Here is a 17,176-nt window from a genome sequence, read left to right on the forward strand (position 1 = left end):
CTGGTTGATACGTGGTGAGGTTAAGCTTCATGCAGGCGCTGAATTTCCATCTGTTAAATGTGATCGTAGGTTGGTCTTAATGTTCTTTAGATGTGAGAAAGACTGCTCACATGCATACATAGAGCCAAACATTGTCAGTACAGTAATACCCACACACTGCAGTGTGTGGTATGTGATGGGAAGCATGTTCCAAGTTTTGACAGTCAGCTGGACCACGGGTTGAAGTTTTTTCATTTCTCTCCACTTGTGTTTGCTCGCCAATTCTGCTTGCTGTTGTGCAAGTCTTTCCAAATCTTCATTCAGTGACTTGAACTTATTCACCCACATGTCTGAGGCCTTCAGGTCAGCGGCTTTGTAGCTCAAAATCTCTGACGGAAACACCGGGGATGTAACTCAGGTCAGTGCTGTCCACTGCACACTCGTGTGGATGGGTGATGAACTTAAAAAGACGAGTGCACTCACAAAATTTTCCAAAGTGCACTTGAATGACTGCAGGAGATTAGATGTGAAGCCCGCTAGCTGCTGGAGATCAAGATGTTGAGCAGGGTCACTTGCTGTGCATGCATCTTTAAACTCTCCCAGTTTTTCAAAGTGTAGTAAACGACCTGTTTCAAGGTCTGAGATGAAGAGTTCCAGCTTGTTTTCAAATGCAAACACTGCTTGTTGAAGGGATAAGACTGTATTTCCAACGCCTTGTATTTTTACATTGAGCTGGTTCAGATGTTTAGTCATGTCCACGAGATAATAGAACTTCAGGAGCCACTCAGTGTTAGCTAACTCAGGATGCTCGACGTTTTTCATTTCAAGAAAAGTCCGGATTTTGTTCAGACAAGCTGCGAAACGGCTGAGCACCTTCCCTCTTGACAACCAACGCACATTGCTGTGCAGAAGCAGACCAGGATCATTATTCCCAACTTCATCCAGCAGTGTTTTAAACTGACGATCATTTAAAGCTTGGGCAACAATAAAGTTGACCACCCGAATGACCAGCGACATCACCTCACCAAGCTGCTCGCCACACATCTGAGCACAAAGCGCCTCCTGATGTAGGATGCAGTGAAAACTTAGGATGGGTCTCTTTTTATGTTCATGAAGAAGCACTACGAATGCTCTGTTTTCCCCCACCATGCACGGAGCACCATCAGTACACACCAGAATAAGTTTATCCATTGGTAGATTTTTTTCTTTAGCGAACTCAGTGAAAGACTTGAATAAATCCTCCCCTCTTGTTGTCTCTTTCATAGGCAAAACAGCAGGACTTTCCTCACGTAGTGTGTCACTGACAGCATACCTTGAATTCACACTGAACTGGGATAAATGGCTTACGTCTGTTGACTCATCCAAAGTGAGAGAAAAGAATGGTGCTGCATTTATGTCCTTCACTTGTGTTGCCTCAATTTGATTTGCCATCATGATGGTACGATCGTGAACAGTTCTTGCTGACAGAGGTGTGTCTTTTATTTGTGTGATTATCTTGTCTTTATCCGAAAAGTCATCAAAAAGTTCATTGGCAACATCAAGCATGAATGTTTTGGCATACCCCCACTGTGAATGGCTTTCCGTTTCTCACAATTGCTATAGGACCAGCAAAGCTAGCCGAATTCCAGTCACCTTGTTGGGTCCGAACACGGAGTTGCTGCTGACTAGCTTGCACTCTGCACAGTAGCTCTTGACATGCTTTCTTACTGCTGTATCCCGCTGGATATTTTGATGCAAATGTAGTATGGTGTGTGTCGAAGTGCTGCTTTATATTTGACTGTTTCGTCGATGCAATTTTATCATTGCATATTAGACACACTGCAGAAGCTGCTCTCTCCACAAAGGCGAATTCCTCTGTCCATTCCTGCTGAAAAGTACGATACTCTTCATTTTTTTTCCTTTTAGCCATCTTCTTTGTCAAAAGGGTTTCTGCAATTAGCTAGCTGACTACTTGATTAAAAGGAGGGAAGTTTACTTCCTGACTTCACAACGACCTGGGTATGTTACACATTATCCAATAAAAATTTGGTGTCCCAGAGGACAGCTGTGATTGGCTCCAGCCACCTGCAACCATGAACATGAGCGGTAGGAAATGAATGGATTGTAATATATGAGAATGTTTTATATTTTTAATGTTATTTTTTTTATTAAAGATTTGTCTGCGAGCCAGATGCAGTCATCAAAAGAGCCACATCTGTCTTGCAAGCCATAGGTTCCTGACCCCTGATCTATAGGCTGGGAGATCCAAGATTGGCGTACCAGCACGGTCAAGGTCCTGGTGAGAATCCTTTCCTTGCTTTGCAGATGGTCAGCTTTTCTCTGTGTCCCTGTGTGGGGGAGAGAGTGAGTGCTGGCCTCTTCCTCTCTCAGGGTGAAGCTCCTTCCTGGGGGTCAACCCTCATGACCTCATCTAAACATACACACCTCCCAAAGCCCCCACCTTCACATGCCATCACGTTGGTGGTTAGGGTTCAACATTCAGTCCATAACAAAGTTTATTAGGGAGAAAACTGCTAATCTCAAAATAAATAGTTTCATTTTAAAAAGTGGAAGAGCACCCAGTCCGTGCCCTGCACATAGCTGAGGCAGACTCGTTTAGTTCCTGACCCCTTGGGTCTTTTATCCCAGTGTATTTTCTGTTATTACATGTGATACACCCAGGAGGGATACGCTCTTCATGATATCCTATGGCTTTCCTTCATTGTAATGCTATTCTTCTTAATACAAATCTCTCTTTTCATTCTTTTTACCAGAAAATCGGCTCCATTCATCATTTTAGTGTCTGCCCTTAACCACTTGTCCCTGTAACCTCTCGTTGCACATTTCTTTGTGGCCCCTTCAGGCCCTGGCGTCCTCTGTGTGTTGTCACGGTGCTCACTGCAACACTTGTCACTAACGTGTGGAGCACAAACACTTGGAGCATCTAATCTTGGGGATTTAGAAAACACAAGAAGAACTGCAGGGCGTGAGAGTCTTGATGTTACTTTGCATTAGAAAGATACAGTTCTCTCTCAGTTTTACTTTGAGATGCTATGCTACATTTGTTTGAGATGCTATGCAACAATTTGTTTATTTAGAGGTGGCTGCACTTCATAGCTTGTAAAATATTTCACTAAAATGTCATGTGAACTTGGACAAATATTCTGTTGTGCTGTGAGAATGGGGCACTCGGGTTATTCTAAGAAAGAGGAGACCGTCTAGCTGTAAATGCCATTACCTGTGCACACTTGCTGGGCCTTTAGCTTTGGTGCAGTGCATTCATCGATTACCATGCCTCAGGGGACCTGGGAGCATTAAGCACAGGCCGTTGACAGGGGAAACAGTGCATGCTTGGTAGGCATGCACACCAAATACTCCTATGGAAGGAGCACTAGCTTAATATAGTCAGTGATTGGGTGGTAAACACCAACACCTCAACCACTTCATGAGAAACTCATTTCATAATTCACTTCATTCAAGTGATATTTTATTTGCCCTGGTAGAATTCATTTATTGTGATAAGTCCTAGACATAATGATGGCTATAATGCAGTTCTTGCCCTCAGGGAGCTTATGGTATAGGAATGAGGAAAGCATCCCTATGGCAGATATAGTGCAGTGAGACAAGTATTAGCTAATTAGCTAATATATGTGAATGGACACTTATGCTGCCCTTAGAAGGGTGAGTAAATTATGTCAGTGGGAAAGGTGGGAGGGAAGGGTCTCTCGGAAACAGACCAGCGTGATCACCGGTGTGATCATCATGGCACAGGTGAGAGAGCAGGAGACTTCAGTCTCAGGAGTCCAGGGCGCCAGGGGGTAGTCAAGGCTGGAAGTATAAGAATGCGGAGTCATTGGCTTTTTGGTACTTGCTGAAGCCATTACTGAAGGAAAGGATGTAGAGGAAATGAGGAACCCCCAATACTAATGGATGGTTAAAGAAGACAAACTAGTGAAAGGGACTAACAGTGAAATCAGAGAAGTTTGGAGAAAAGCGAAAGTAGAGACGCTGAAGTTAAGAAAAGTGCTTGAAGAAAAAAGTGGTCGCTATGTATATTCTGTGGAAATAGATCTTAAACGGACCTTAAAACATTGATTTTCCAGCACAATTTTTACTTATTTGTTGTTATTATTTAAGATGTTCTAAGATATCACTAAAAGTCTCAAAGGTCTCCTGAGGGATTTTATCCCACGTGGAAATGCTGAGTGTCAAATGAGTTTTCCTCTCAAATGTTCAAGTCATGGCATAACCATAACTTTATATGGTAGGCCTAGGGTTAACCTCAACTTTGTTGAATCAGTTTTGGCACTCTTCTTTCATCCCCAGCCAAACTCTAGAAAAGATGGTCGGTCTGCTGGCACTTAAAACAGAAAGTGATAATAACTCACAGCTGACGTGAAATTGCTCAGAATTATTAAGTCCCACTATTGAGCTGGATTGGGTTATTGCCTCCAGCCTAGAGAGCTGCTTTCTTAGCATTAGGTGAGCTTTGGGTGATGACTTAGTGATCATTGCATACTTGGAGAGAGGCCACTGACCTTGCCTTGTTCGGTGTTTCCATCAGCAATTTGGATGAAGTTCTTGGGAATCAACCAATGGAGAGAAGTTGTCACAGGGAGGCAGGTGGTGGTTCTGTAGAAAGCAGACCTTGCTTACAGTCATAGCTGTCTGAAACTGGCTTGGGCCTGACCGTGGCAGAGAGCTCTACCTCACTGAAGGTGCTAGGTGTTATAAAATCCTGGATGTTTTAGGGTCATTTTCTGCTTATGGGGAGGGATTGGATTAGGTGACCATTGCTTTCTTTTCCAATGCTAATATTCCAATATTCCGATGCTAATATACTGCTCACAAAAATTAGGGGTAATTAGTGAAAAAAAATTTATCACTTCATGTTCATTTTGAGATATCCCCTAATTTTTGTGAGTGGTATTTTTTCTGTTCTAAGAAATCTCCTCTACATCTGCAACAGCCTGACTGTGCTTTCCTTGCAATAAGAGTGAAATAAGAAATTTGCCTTCAGAGTGGTGTTCCCTTTGACCTCTTCTCCCCAAATGGGTATACCCCTCATCGTCTTTCACCTCAGGCCTCACTCTGTGAAGTAATTATAAATCACAGAGCACATCCCCGAAGAGTTGTGGCAAAGACTGTGGCATATTTAGCACTTCTTTTCATTTATTATCTGTAACAGATTACATCTCTGTAGCTCAACCTTTCTCTATCATTGAAGGAAAAAGAAATCTTATTTTTTAAAGCTCTGTAAAGCAGTCAGATGTTAAGTAAATCATATAGGCAGAGGCTGAAACAGTGCCCTAGGAGTGATTCTTCTTAAAGTCAGGGACACGTGCTTATTTCATCTAACTTCTTTCCAGAATGTGTGTCTAAGGCACAGCCCCTGTTATGAAGCATCAGATCATAACCTATGTGCTCCCATCTGGTCGGGCTTTGAACTGTCTGCATTAGGGCCTTTAATTTACTTCACTCCACGCCAATTAGCTAAACCAACTAGGGATCTAAACATAGGCTTGCTCCTTTGGCTAAAATTCCCTACTTCCTGACAAGCCCCATGCTTCTCACTTCATAGATACACTGAGGGAAATATACTCATGCCAAGCTTCTGCGCAAGAACTTCATTTTAGAATTTCAGACATACTTGGATTCAGCAAATCAGAATTCAGTTCTCTCCTTTTCAGTCCTATATTCAGGAAACCAAATGAAGCTAAGGAATCATAATTATTGTGACAGTTTATAAAGACTAAATAGAGAGAATTTTACACTTGGCTGATTGCCAGGGTTGTCTCCATCTCTCTTCTGACATAAATTTCCTGCAGAAGAGAATCAGGTGAAGAGCTCAACAAATTTTATAGAAACTCTATGGTTGTATTCTAGTTCCATATTTCTTATTTTACTTCCAGGTATACATAAAATGGTCCAGTTAGTCTATTACCCCTTTAATCTACATGCTGTTTCTGGTGACCAATTGAGGTTGACATTTGTGATGGGTATTTGAAAAATTGGTGACAAAACAACTTTCTTGAAAGTCAGAACAAAAGAATCAGGAGGTTTAGAGGTCAGGCAGCTTTTAATGTCTTTTGCAATTGACATCCTATCATGGCTCTTCTCTGACCTATCAGTGAAGGGCAAAATTCTATAGACATGTTTAATTAACACGTGCATTTAGTAGAACAAAGCTCTTGCCTTAAAGTACAGGCTGCATGGAGAGACAGTTCATGAAACAAAGAAGTATTTACCTCCCCCTGTAATTACTGTGGCTTTTTGTACTAGCATCCTTTATCTTATTAACATCACAGTAGGTTGGTATCTCTGGCTGGTACTGGCAGGCGCCTATCAGCCCCATTCCTGGGGAGACTTTCAAAGAAGCCCAGGGTTTCAAATACCATTTGCTCCTTCTTGTGAACTTTGCAGTGCCCCAGCCTTTTTCAAATAATGAAAGACCAAATTTACAAAACAAAGAATTCATTGGTGGAGAGTTCTGAATTTGCTTCTTTTGAAACCACTTGGGTTTTATGACAATATATATGAGACCAGTGTAAAAAATTTTGCACTTACTGATAGTATAAAGATCCTCATAACATAATGTTTTATGTCAGCTTGGACACCAGAACTTAACTCTGTCTATAACCTCAAAGTTTTCTAATAAAAATAATTTTATTTTATTTTATTTTTTTTTGTGGCAGAAACAGAGAGAATCAGAGAAAGGGATAAATAGGGACAGACAGACAGGAAGGGAGAGAGATAAGAAACATCAATTCTTTTTTTTTTTTTTTTTTACAGAGGCAGAGGTAGACAGGGACAGACAGACAGGAACGGAGAGAGATGAGAAGCATCAATCATCAGTTTCTCGTTGCGCGTTGTGACTTCTTAGTTGTTCATTGATTGCTTTCTCACATGTGCCTTGACCATGGGCCTTCAGCAGACCGAGTAACCCCCTGCTGGAGCCAGCGACCTTGGGTCCAAGCTGGTGAGCTCTTTGCTCAAGCCAGATGAGCCCTCGCTCAAGCTGGCGACCTCGGGGTCTCGAACCTGGGTCCTTCCACATCCCAGTCCGATGCTCTATCCACTGCACCACTACCTGGTCAGGCACAAAACATCAATTCTTAGTTGCAGTTCCTTAGTTGTTCATTGATTGCTTTCTCATATATGCCTTGATCAAGGGCTACAGCAGACTGAGTGACCCCTTGCTCAAGCCAGGGACATTGGGCTCAAGCTGGTGAGCCTTGCTCAAACCAGATGAGCCCTCGCTCAAGCTGGAAACCTTGGGGTCTTGAACCTGGGTCCTCCACATCGCAGTTTGATGCTCTATCTATCCACTGCGCACTGCCTGGTCAGGCATAAAAATAATTTTTTAAATATACAAATTATTTGGTTTAGTTTGCTGTTTGCTCATACCAAAAATGTGGATCTCTTTAGGTTGGCAAATCATCAATATATCTGTAAATTAAATGATTCTGTAATTATTTGATTGATATTACATTTAGAAAAGAAGTCATTTTCTTAAAGGAGATTTTCTTTTTAATTTATTTTTTTGGCTTTGAAATATGGTCAACGGACGTTAGAAATCTTTTCACTATGAAAACTGGCTATCTAAGTCCAACTTTGGCAGCATTTTGAAATGAGGAATTGAGACAGTCATACTGTAGTTTAGATAAATATCATACTGTTCGGTGAAAGGAGGGAGCTTGGGCCTAAGTTATATTTGATTATTTACATTAATTAAACAACTAGAGCATTTTAACATTCTGCAACTTTATAGCTAAATAAGAAGTTTTATTGCACTTAATTATTACATTTTTCTGCTTCACAGTAAGGTTCAGCTTTAGTTTTACTCATAGTTTAATTGATTTGGGGTATTAACTTTGACAGGTGGGTTTCTGGTTATGAATATTTACATCAGGACTAAGCTATGTGAAAGTCAAACACAGTAAGATAGTGCAATAAAAATGACCTATCAAACACTTCTTTCTTCTTTGCTTTGTGAGACATATATTTTTGAAGGGCATAGACAAATGTCCCCTATCACATCATGCAACATGATATTCACATTTCCATTTGTCCTCAAAATTAAAACTTTTCCAGAATCAAAGAATTAATTTACTCAGTCCACAATAGCCTTTTTTCTTTTGAAGGCTTTTCAATTTAAAAATTTTCTATAGACTACCGAGTGCATAGCACAGACTGAAAGACAATATGATAGAAGCAAAAGAATCATGCAATTTTAAGATACTCAAAGCAGCTTCTTAAGCATAAAAATATTGGGGGTCTCATGGGTACATGGAGGGCAAGTGAGTCACTGAAAAGGTTAAGAGGGTTCTTTTTTCTTTTTAGTGAGAGAGACAGGCAGGAAGGGAGAGGGATGAGAAACATCAGTTCTTCACTGTGGCACCTTAGTTGTTCATTGATTGCTTTCTCACTTTGCCTTGAATGGGGGTGTGGTTGGGGGAAGCTACAGCAGAGCTAGTGACCACTTGCTCAAGCCAGCGGCCATGGGCTCAAGCCAGCGACTATGGGCTCAAACTAGTAAGCCCGTTCTCAAGCTGGCGACTTCGGGGATTTGAACCTGGGTCATCTGCTTCCTGGTCTGACACTCTATCTACTGTGCCACCGTCTGGTCAGGCAAGGAGTTCTAATAAAGGATCGTTGCATTGTCTGCATGCTGATGCATTTTCCTTGCCCTGTTTGGTAGATTATTCCTTAATTTATCTTCCCCTGAAATAGCTTCTTTAATCTTTATTTTATGATTATGTGTATTTCTTCCATTTGGTAGTCACTAAGGAGATGGAGAAACAACTAGGTCATGAGATCCAATATTGTCACCTGCAGGAGTTAATTGAAACTAACAGAATAAAATTGAGAATGTAGGCATTTGAAAACAAACCCATCAGCTGTGAAAAGGTGAGAGATGTGAAAATGATAGACACAGACAGAACCGCTACTGGAGCAAACTGCAGTAATTATGGCTTGAGCAAACCTGGTTATGCAAAAGGGGCGGAGAGAAAAGCATATGCGGGGTTAGCAAGAGCTCATCTCCTCTTGCAAAGCATGGCAGGGAGCAACTGCATTGCTGAATTCTTAATTCCATTCTTAATTAATTTTTCTTATATCACACTTTTTTTAAGCACATATATAGGAGATATTAAGAGCTGGAGTTAAAAAATAAAGAAAATGTTGCATTGTCATTGAAAATACTTAATGTTTTGACATTTTTATTCATATCACAATACATTCTTTTGATAATTAGATTGTAATTCAAAGGAAGATCATGTTGCATTGCCATGTATTTGATATCTCCAAAGATCTCGGTCCTAGGTGATCAGTATGTACTGAATGAATTAAACTTCAAAATTTTAGAGTTTCTGGGTCATCATTATCTCATCAATTAACAGTGTATAATATTATGAAAAGTATTTGATTTTCTTGAGTTTTTAAAATCTTGTTAAATTAAAAAAATAAAATCTTGTTATATTATAGTTATAAATGTAAAAACCACAGTTATAATTTGAATACAGTCTTGGAACAGATGATACAAATAGCAAGTCATATTAGAACTTTATTTCCCCAATGGTACAACAAGATGTGAATGTAAAAGCTAATTTTACATTAATTAAATTGGATTCTTGGAATATTTTGGGTTACTTTCTTAGCTTAGTGTACACTCACTGCTTTCATTATGGTTGATGCTGTTTTGTTATGATACAGACCATATAGTGAGCTTTGTTGTACTTGTTGGTTGGCATTTTATTTATTTATTTCTGTGGCTTGGCACCTGTTTTAACAGCAGGGAGGATGCGTTGCAGTGCATGCTGGAAACAAAGGAAGCTCAGCTTCGGGAGAGTGGATTATCAGAAAACAAGAGAAAGAGGCCAGAAACTTCTGTCTCTTGGGGAAGGAGTTGAGAATAATAAAACAAATTATAACCAGGTGATGCAGATGCATTTCAATTGTAAGCTAGACATTTACACTTCAGGAATATTTGATTTTGAAAAGAAGAGGTTATAGGCTCTACTTTGGACTGTGAGAATAAAGGTGACTTATGCGTTAGATAAAGAAGTAGGTTCTTTCAGAAATTTTGTTTGAAATAAGGCAATGACCTACCCTGAAAAACCCCATTAGGTAAAACAAATTGCAAACATGCCTCCAGATAGCTGACTATAATACAGAATAAGATGCTCCCATGGGTTTCATTCAATCCCTGGACATGTTGAAAGAACTTGAAATGCACACTTTCCAAACAGGATAGAACCAGAGAGGGTATCTAGATGTCTTAGAATTATTTAAGAGGAAGTCACTACTTGGTATCACCATGGTACCTTCAACATGGTAGTTTCTATATAATAGTCTAAATACATAGCTAATTAAATATTTTTTTAGTGTAACCAATTTGGTTCCTTTTTACCAAGTCCAATTAGATTATGCATAATCAGGGTGGCTAGATTAAACACAGAATACCATGTCAAATTTGAATCTCAGATAAACAATGAATTTTATTGAAGTATAAGTATGTCCTGGATATTGTTTGGGACATGCTTATACTAAAATATGATTTTTGCAGGAAAATAATAGGGTGATAAATATTCAAAACCAGTTAGATTTTAGAATATCTTCCAGTTGCCTTTTGATATAAAGGGTAGTTTAACTATCATAAAGTCGATCAGTGCAATATTTGTTTTGAAATGAAAGGTTCTGTATATATAGGGTGGAGCATGATAGGTTTACAACTGTGAGTATGCAGAACAGTTTATCTTGTATTATTACTTATAATTATTGTATTATTTTCCATTGGAACAACTATAAACCTACTTCTGTCCCAACCCTCTATAATTTCACTGTGGTATTTATTTTTGTAGAGGAGAAGGCTGATGCTGACATTACTTTGTTTCCTTCTAGGTTATTTCTTAGACTACTCAGTTGTCCTTGAAATTTTACTTTTTATTGGGATATTTCTTGTTGTTGACTCTGTTTTTTAAATCTGCCTAGGTAAAACTTTAGGTTTTTAAATTTTGTTCTGATCTGGAATGTTTCTGTATATATCTTTTATTTTCACTTCTAAATTATTTACTCTTGTGACTTCTCCAAGGAAGTATATTATTTTCCTTTGTCTCTCTATTTTCTTGTCTCTTCGTGACTGGTGTCTCCCTTCTCATTTTTTTACTAACTTCAGTTTTCTCCTTCTAGTCCTTAATTTGTTTTTCTCATCCTAGTAAGCTCTCTATTTCTGACTGTAACCGAACGACTGACTTGGATTCTGATAATATCACATGTTTCCATCAGAATCTCACTTTATCTTAAAGAGGCGTTGTCACTTCTCAACTACTAGCTCTGCCAGTGGCAATGCTACTTTTACGTCTGCAGAGAAGGGCTTGCCTTTTACTTGCTGCTCTTCTGTCTAGTTCTTTAATAACTATGTCTTGTCTATGGTCTTTTTTGGGATTTATTTCTTGAAAACCTGGTAATGATTTATTACGATGTCTTCATTGATCTATTTATGGCAGTAACATCTATTTGGAAAGTGGGTTACACCACAAGAAGGAGAATATGAGGAGCCATTCTGTGAACAAAAATGAGGGAATCTGACCTCAGGACTTTAACCATTTTATGCCTCACACACACACATCTAGCAATCTGATTATGATCCTTTATAGATAGAAACATAACTACCCACCCTAAAAACCTACAACATGATTTCATAAGAAATATAATGGGGAAAAAATCTTCTTCAATGCTAATCTACCTCTTCCTTAGAAGCTCTTAGTTACTTTCATTTCTTTTTCCACCTTGTTTAATATATTTTAATCTTGTTAAGTCAAGGGGATGCAATATGGTATTGTGGAAAGCCTATACAACCAGTATTCAGAGGCTTGAGTTCTACAACTAAATAAAATAGCTGCAGGACATTACGCTGCATTGCTTAATTCTCTGGCCCTCAGCTTTCCTCATGTGTTAAACAAAAAAGGTTAAATTCTGATACATCATCTAGGACCATTCTTACTGGTGGATATATAGGGATTACTTAAACTACCTGCTATTATCAAATTTTCCCCTCTCCTTTCAGCACTTGCAAGTTTATGTAAAATAAATTATAGTAATTGTTACGTAGAACAAAGAAAATAATTCTGATTGCTGACCAGACCTTTAAAATAACTTGACCTCCATTTTTAGAAACATAATTTCTATTTTATCATGTTAAAGGAAATAAGCAGCTACCAAAAAAACAAGTACAACCATTTTAATTATATACATATCACTGAACAAGCTCAAAAGATACAAAAAATTAAATTACTCTATCATGATGGAGTATAGACCAATAGAAGCATAGCCACCTTCAAAAATTGGCAAATTTAATTTAAGTGTCCTTTCTCAGATTTCAATACAATATTAAAAATGTATGAATGTGGATGAGGCAAAGAACATTTTAGTGTTAAATTAGAATGGGTTTTCTGCATGTCTTGAATCTCATAGGGACTTCTATGTTTCAGGTATGGGAAGGATCATCATTTTCACTATTGAAGAATTCATTTCTTCTTCATGAAACATAGTACTGAAAAAGTATAGTGAGCTAATTTTTAGTCATTTTCTCCCTCTTTTATGATGTTCAGATATATCAAAGAGAAGACTTTTTTCTTCTTCTATTGCCCAGCTTCCAACTTTGTTCAGGGCATCATCTGTTTATCCCATTTTTATACAGCACAAGTTGACCTGGAGAAATGACTAACTTTGTTATTTCCTCACTCCTCTGCAACAGCAGACACAAATTATTTATTTGCTTAAATACATCAGTATTTTCTGGGAATGTAACCAAAGAAAGATGAAAGTATAGTTTAGCAATTTAAATAAAATAATGAGATCAAACTCTCTTGAGTAGAAGGTACTCAAAAGTACTGTTTTGTTTATTCTCTACCCGTCATGATTTCTCGTTGGAAATCACATGCTGTCCAGACTCCGTACTTATTGTTAAGGAATGTTTCTTTTCAAAAACCTATGACAGGCTCTAAATTAAAATAAAACAACCACCCCCCAAAAAGATACCAATTTTCTGAATCCACAGATACATGACTGACTCAATTTCCATGATGGTGTAATAGAAGGTATCAACTTTAGGTTGATATTTGTCATTTCATTGATTTACAGTACCTCAGTGAATAGTACAGCATTTGACTAGATTCTTAAAAATCTTGCCGATTTTTAACCTGTTAGCTATTAATTTATGTTATTTCACATATATTGTATTAGTTCACTCATTAGAAACTATAATGCTAAATTGTATTATATGAACTATGTTCAAAATTATTAGAGTCTCCTCGGCTAAAGTAGAAATTTGTTGTTTTTTTTCTTTTTATAAAATATGTTAAAGTAAATGAAATCAAATGTTCAACAAACTAAATACAGAACTGAGAATTCAGATCTCTCTTTCTAATGCTGATTCACTGTAAGATGTGAGAAAAATTTTTTCCTGTTCTGTTGTAATTATAGTAATGAGGCACCTTGAAAATGTAAGCTGTTAATTAATAAGGCTACAGTTAATTGTAGCTGCTTTCTCCCAGTGTCTGGCATTTTGAACAGTAATCAGATCTTAATGTACCCTCACATTATATGAGATAATGAGATAATATACAGAGTTCTAATCACCATATTTTCATAATTTATTCTTAATCCACCTTCTCTGTTTAGCTTTCTCTAGATCTAGAGTCAATCAAGTGTCTTCTATCTCTTATAATAACTACTTAATTCAAATGTTTTTTACCCTTAGGAAAGATATAGTATATTTTCTCCCTCATGTCAGTTTAACTTATGTCACTGTGTTTTATTGGCCACATTTTATCTTTGTTTCCAAAAATGAAAGACCTCAATTGTTCTTTGACTTTGTCTTTACTTAATGTTTTTTTGAACATGTTGATAAATCTAATATTTCAATCACAAACATAACTGAATTCTATTTCCTGACTGAAATGGAGAAGATTTTTATAGGGATTTTGGAGCAATTACAATAGACAAATGTCAAATGGGCACAAATTTAAGGTCAGGTATTATGTCAATCAATGTTAAAATTAATCAAAAGATTGAAGATGTTTATAACTTGAGATGTCCGTCTATCTTCCTTCCTGCCAAAGATCTCATTGAAATGATAGAAATTATATCTTTAAAGGAATGCAATCAGAAACTGCATTGGAAAACACCACCTCATTTTGAGGTATTCCATAAAGATAGAAAGCAGGTGGGATCTGAGTGACAGAAAAATGAAAAATGAGAGAACATAGCCAAAGGGACCAAGGAGAAGCTTAATCTTAATCTTCTCCAAGAGCTTGGGAAAGCTCTAAGAATAGAGATACCCAATAAAAAGAGTGGTGTGTACAAATCAGCCTGCCTAAAGGCAATTATCAGGGAAATCTATTAGCAACTGCAATGGAAACAATTGTTTCTTCTACACATTCAAGGAAGCTCCCATTCATGACAATGATGCTTTTTCTAATGATATGGCACCTCCCAGTTTTTCTGGCATGAAGTCCTAGTGTGAGGACCTGAGAGAGAACCCTGGCCAAGCTCCAGGTAATTTGGAACTTCCTCATCTGACAAACATAAACACATAACTACCTACCTACACACACACACACACACAGAGTCTCTAACACTCTTACATCTACGAAGCCAGTATGTTAAAACTTGTTAAATTTTGACTGTTGTTAACACAGTGTTGGAAATTCTTCATCTGGTTGCTTGTTATTTGCCCTTATTTCCCACCAGCAAGCCTGCTGTTGGACATACCTACCTCTTCCACAGAACATGCGACCAAGACTTAAAGAAGTTATTGGGGGTGGGGGTGGAAAGAACTAACATAAATGCAGAGGACAGTCCTGCCAATTATTTAGCTTAATTAGTGAGAACTTCATTTATACATGTGCAGATATCAACAGCACCAACCAGGGTTTGAAGGAAAACAAATGGCACGAAGAGAAGTACAAAGATGAAAATGTAACAAACGATCTCAGCGGAAACAGATGTAAGACTGAATACAGAGTTTTTAAAAAAATGTGAATTGTTCACCTCAAAGAGATTTCAGAAGATACTACTTTCAAAAAGAAAAAAAGGGAAAATAGAATGGAAAACACTTTTGGGAATTAAACAATGTTGAGTGTCAAAGTTCAAAATTTAGTGCACTGGATGAAAAATAGAGATATCCTGGCTGAAAGCCATATTAGCTACATAGAAGATAAAGTTGACAGTATCTCCCAGAATATAGAGTAATATTTAGAGATGAAAAATATAAAAATAATTCAAACCAGTCTTAATATAAGTTCTATAAGAAGAGGAAATAATTATAAAAGTTAAAATTTCTCCAAATGGTAGAAAGTTCAGGTCTCAGGAGACCTTGTGGAGAAATAAACTCAATACTAACAGGAGTTAGTAAAAAAGAGAAAAGAAAGTATAGAAATATCTTGTTTCAATTTCAAAATTCTAAGAGAAGAGAATAATTCTTAAAACTTTCTGGGACATGAAAATAATTCATTTACAATAGAAAAGAGCAGTATTCCTGGCAACTCAGGATATTTGGAAGCAATGCTGCAATGACTTAAAAATTATAGCAAAGATGACAGTCAACTTGAAACTCTCAAAAATAATTCAAACTGTCTATACAATATTATTCGACATTGACATTTTAACATCTAGAAACTCAGAATACATAGCACCCTATATGAAAAAATTGCCCAGAAGGACATCACAATAAAAGAGAAAGGGGATGTGTTGACATACAATACAGGGTCACAGGTCACAGTGCAATGTGACTGGAGGAACGTTTAAGGGAGTTGGGGCCCTTATTTTTGTTAACAAATTAAATTAAAGGTATGAGTGTTGTATTAAAAGCTACAGCAGTAACCACCAGTGAAACCAGGAAGAACTAATACTATCCTTGGAAGTGATTATAGGGATAAAAAGTTTGAAAGATCTTTTTCTTTTCTATTTTTCTGTATTTCTTGTTATATGTTTTACTATGTAAGTATATGATTTTATAATAATGATAAAACTACATAGTTTTGAAAAAAAAAGTTTCATGTTCTTTGACATAACTTCAAAGAAAGCACATAGACTGATTTTTAAATTCTTGTTAAAATTTTATAGGTATTTCAGATTTTTGCTTAAACAATTGAAAAGAATCAAGGCAAATGGTAAGAAGAGGTAATGAATGAGGGAAGCAGGGCTAAAGATGGAAACAATTACTGTGGTTTAGAGAACTTAGAAACAAATGGATTATGGTCAGGCATTTAGCTCCTGCATCAGGGAAAACCATAAGAGTGTGGGTGGGCAGGCTTCATGGTGTGGGACCCATGCGATTGCACAGGGCTCCTGTTTGGGAGCATCCCTTGCTTGGGGTTAAATGCTCTATGGTTGCAGTCTTGACATTTGTAATCATTTTGTCTTTGAATTTGTATTTTGTAAGTGAAGCCCAATGCAATACCAGCACATGAGCCTTGGGGCCTCAGAGTCTTGGCTCAGTCAGGTGGGAGCCCTCTCTTCTGGGGGAAGGCATCTCCCCACCTCTCTGGAAGCAGTTATCTGCCTCCTGGTGTTTGCTGTTGGGTGCTCTGGACTCTGCTTGGGCTCTCCATCCCCGCCTCACCATGGCTGCCACTCTCAGGGTTGCTTTGCTGGGAGATGTTTGTATTCTGCCCCTGTCCTCTACTTCTGGAGGGACTTGGGCATCAGCACAAAGAGGATAAGGGTTAGGCAACGACTTACGGTGGCTCAGGGTGGGACAAAGCTGTGATCCTCTTCACCGTAGTCTGGTTATGCTATGATGCATTCTTCAGGCAACTTGGCAGGGTGCCTGCAATGGACTGAATGCTTGTGTGTCTTAAAATTCATGTGTTGAAACTCTAATGAGGTAGTATTTGGAGGTGGGGCCTTAGAGAAGTAATTAGCACATGAGGTTAGAGCCCTTATCAATGGGATTAGTACCTAGATAGAAGAAACCAGAGAACTATTGAGCTCTTTTTGTACCATTTGAGGGTGTGGCAAGAAAGTAGCCCTTGTAAATTAGTAAACTTCATCAAGAACTTGGCCAGGCGGACACCCAGCCTTCCAGCCTCCAGAACTGCGAGAAATAAATGTTTGTTGTTTAAGCCACTTAGTCTATGGTAATTTGTTACAGCAGCCTGAGTAAGACAGAGACTTTTCCGTTCCCCATCCAGTTACAAAGCTCTCTCCAGCA

The sequence above is a fragment of the Saccopteryx leptura genome, chromosome 1 (assembly GCF_036850995.1).
Source record: "Saccopteryx leptura isolate mSacLep1 chromosome 1, mSacLep1_pri_phased_curated, whole genome shotgun sequence".
NCBI lineage: Eukaryota > Metazoa > Chordata > Mammalia > Chiroptera > Emballonuridae > Saccopteryx > Saccopteryx leptura.